We start from the raw sequence: 3988 nt of genomic DNA on the forward strand, positions 1-3988 counted from the left end.
ATGTCTAATATGCTAAAAACATGCAAAAATTAATAAATATCAAGTCTACACATCGAAGGGGTAAAAACACAAAACTATCCAGAAACTGAAAAGGAATGTTGGTTTACAGGACGCCATATTCAACAATAGAAATTGTAAAAGTGTGAATGATAGGAGATGATGTTTGAGAACATGTATTTTGCTGATGGTTGTGGTTGGCGATTGACCGAGCGAAATGAGAGAAATGAGGTGGCTACACGAAGGCGGGGTAGAAAGACTAACATAACCCTATGTGAGAAAACAATGATAGGGTATTCATGATGTGATCTTGAATCAGACAAAATTTGAAATTGTGTGTGACACGATATGATGTTCTGTTGACGGAATGTGAAATTGTGTGTGACAATACACAATGTTCTGTTAGTCATAAGTAATGAAACTCTAACAACATAACCCATGTGGGATTTGAGCACATTTAATTTGGTAATGCGAATTGAGTGTGACGTTCGACTCCAACAAGTACTTTTATTATAAGTTGCACGATAAATGGTTGTGTAAAAAGATATAAATAGCACGATTACATATTTTTAGGGTAGGAAGACAAAACTACCGGTGAAATAAATATGTATGTTGATGCATAGATGGTGTTGTGTTCAACAAGATGGTGTGGAACTATGAATCACAAGATAAGATGTTCAACAACTAGTACTCTCCCGATGGCTACAATAACAACTTGTTTATATAAAAGAAGAAAAATTAGAGTTGCACGATGTTGGCGTAGAACGACAAACCTACCCTTACGTGAAAAAATCACAAGACATTCATAATGCCATCTTCAACAAGATGGAATATGAAACTGTGAGTGACAAGATGCGATGTTCATTTAATTATTGTCCTTAAAACTTTAACTATATAATGTTTGTGGGTTTTAACTAAGCTTTAATTATCATTAGTAAACTTAGCGGGTCTCTCATCTCCAACAAGAACTATACGATGGTCGGGGTAAAAAGACAAGACGATCCTTGAACATGATTTCTAAGTTGATGGATAAATGGTGTTGTGGTTAACAAAAACAAGTTTGAAAATGTGGATGACACAATATAATATTAAGCAACAAGAACATTGGTGGTGTAGAAAGATAATCCTACCCTTATGGTGGTGGTGTAAAAGACATACCTATCATTACTTAAAAAAATAACAAGTCATTCAGAGTGCCATCTTTAACCAGATGGAATATGAAAATGTGTGACAAGATACGATGTCCAATTACTTATTATCCTTGTAATTCTAACTAAATGATGTTTCTGGGTTTTCACCAAATTTGAATTATCATTAGCAAATTAAGCGGGTCTATCATCTCCAACAAAAACTTCACTAAAGTCGGTGTAAAAAGGCAAAACTACCCCTCACGTGGATATGTATTTTGATGTATACAAGGCATTTCAACCCACAAACATTATATAGTTAAAGCTTAGTTAAAACCCGCAAACATTATATAGCTAAAATATTTTTTTATAGTTGCTCAATAGCAATTGGTCAGGACGGGTTAAGAGTTCAGTACTAGTGCGTATTCTTATCCGCATAAAATCGATATGCTGAAGGCTTGAATTGGCTATTTGTAATAAATATAAAAAGAATGCATAATTTTATTTTTTAATATTATTTTAATAGCTTTAACATGTGTCATTTCTGATTGCCACATAATATTTTTTAGTTCTTCTCGCCTGCGCCTCAGGTAAATGACCGCACAACCAAAGAATTGTACAATACGAAATGACATGAAAAAACTAAATTACTAATTCTGCAATAAAAAATTTGTGAGGCTGACTAATATTTTATGATCAAAACTCCATAAACTAAAATTGTCATATATGGTATTCTTTGCAATAAAAAAAACTCGCTTTTAATTTTTAAGTAAAAAAATTACCATTTTTTTCAAAAAATGTAAGGAAGAAAAGTTGATTTTTATCACGAGAAAGTGGCTGCCGATATTTACCCAAAAAAGCGTTTAGTCACTATGCTCAGCACCATTATTTTCTGTCCTGATCCAAATCTGATTGGATCCGTCCGAGACAGGCCTAAAAAAGGCTTTCTTCAACCCACATTAGTACCGATTTCATTCGATCCATACCCGCACCAGAGTTTACACCTAAAGCGTACTCGATACGCAATTACGGGTTTTCTTGATAATGACAAAATTATAAATTCCGCCCAATTAAAAGCCTTTATTAAGCAAGTACTCCCGCCAAGTGCCAACCGCCATCCGCAAGCCAGATTTAAAACTCGTTGCGTTACCTCTTGGCTCTTTCACTCTCTAATCCAAGAACAAGAACCAGAACCAGAACCAGAACATCGACGTTTCTCGAAGCTCCCGCTGAGCGCATCGTCGTCCTCCCCCTTTCCCCTCGAGAACCAGAGACGATCTGAGATTCTTGGTCCATTCGAAGCCCTAATCTCGCCGTCTGCGTCCTTCGTCGTCTGCCGACTCTCGTCTCCGTTCCCGCGAGGCTTCTGCTTCCCTTCCGCTCCCCTCTCCACGCTCAGAGCTCGGCGATGATCGTCGAATCGAGGCGATTCGTCTCTAGATCTCCTTCGTTGTACGCGAATTCTAGGCTGCGGAGCTGCGTGGTGTGTTTCTTCTTGCGAAAGGAACCCGACCGGACGGCGGATTCCTGGGAATGTGCAGAGAGGGAGGTCGATCGCGTCCCGTTTGATCTCAACATCTTCTTCGTTCTCTCTGGGTTCGCCTTCTGAGCGTACACGAGCCCGCTTATGAGTTTAGCTGCGTTTGCCTGCCTTTTTATTTCGATTTTCATTTTTTCTTACTCCGGTTTTGGTTTTTGTGGATCTAGTGTGCGATGGTTTTGATCTCAGCGTGGTTTCTTGCTCGTTGAGGCAGGAGGACACGGGGACGCATGAGATTGGTGCCAAGTTGAGGTAGGAGAACGCGGGGACGCGTGAGATTGGTGCAGCGGAGTGCCAGACGGTGTATCTCTCCGAGTAAGACGGTTTGATCGTTTGTTATTTTCTTTTTTCCCGATCCATTTGTTTTTAGCATACGCACCCCCAAACGCCTTTCTTGATTGTAGTCGAATTCGTGTAGGAAATTCATGATCTATTGTTTCGATCTTCTTTTGGAATGATTTGTACTCAAGCGAGGTTGTTTCCATTGGTGAATTGTAGGGTTCTTTGTGTTTTAGATTTTGCATGTTCTCTTCAAAGAAGTTCTGGGTTAAGTGATGTATGTGTTGTCTGTGAAGTTGACACGCTTTTGTAAATTCATTTAGTTGTTAAGATAGTCTTGGATGCTTTCTTGTTTGTCGATTCTAACCCTTCAAAATATTTATCTGACCAGGCAGTTCCTTCGTGAGGTTTATGATGGGCAGCTATTTATCAATTTGAAGAAGGGTGTGGATTTGCCTGCCATGGATCCTTAGGTCGGTTCCTTTTCTCCTTTATCTTTATTGATTCATTTTGTTGAATCTGAGTTTGCTGCCTAATGGATTTGGAGAATGTAGACTGGTCTAAAACGTTTTCCATCTTTCTTTTATGTTGAAACTGATTTTGAGTTGACCAATATGATTGCGTTAGTAATTTGAGTGAATATTGGATGAGAAGTGTTAAAACTGTTGTGAAACCCGATGATCCTGACAAACTAGACAGTGGGCCCTTCTAGTTAACCTGGGTCAACATCTGCATTTTGATATCCCAAACAAATAGAATTATCTACCACAATGCACATTAACACCTACTCGGTCTTTGGACATAGAAAATCACTTTGGATGGAGTGATAGAACATGAAAAGGAATCTTTGCCATCTAGGGTAACTTCAGTAAGGCACTCAGACACCTTTGCATGGTCATGAAGATGAGATGCTCGTTTCTTTTTATCATGGCCTCATGTGGAGTTTGTATATATATGTATATATGTGTATGTATGCATGTATGTATCCACGTATGTATGTATGTATGTGTCATTATCTTTATTATATTTTTTGTATTTTTGTCTG

General features: G+C 38.3%; 1 long non-coding RNA gene across 2 annotated transcripts; it reads left to right on the forward strand.

The window, feature by feature from the left end:
• Positions 1-2297: 2297 nt before the first annotated feature.
• On the forward strand, positions 2298-3752 carry LOC149840958 (uncharacterized). 2 transcript variants are annotated; one of them, XR_016431416.1, is made up of 3 exons: positions 2298-2720; positions 2832-2979; positions 3335-3752. It is a non-coding gene; the product is annotated as an uncharacterized LOC149840958 (long non-coding RNA). The 2 variants fall into 2 exon arrangements; XR_016431417.1 differs by having other exon boundaries at positions 2298-2673.
• Positions 3753-3988: the final 236 nt, after the last annotated feature.

The sequence above is a fragment of the Nuphar pumila genome, chromosome 4, assembly GCF_984573655.1.
Source record: "Nuphar pumila chromosome 4, dmNupPumi1.hap1.1, whole genome shotgun sequence".
Classification (NCBI taxonomy): Eukaryota; Viridiplantae; Streptophyta; class Magnoliopsida; order Nymphaeales; family Nymphaeaceae; genus Nuphar; species Nuphar pumila.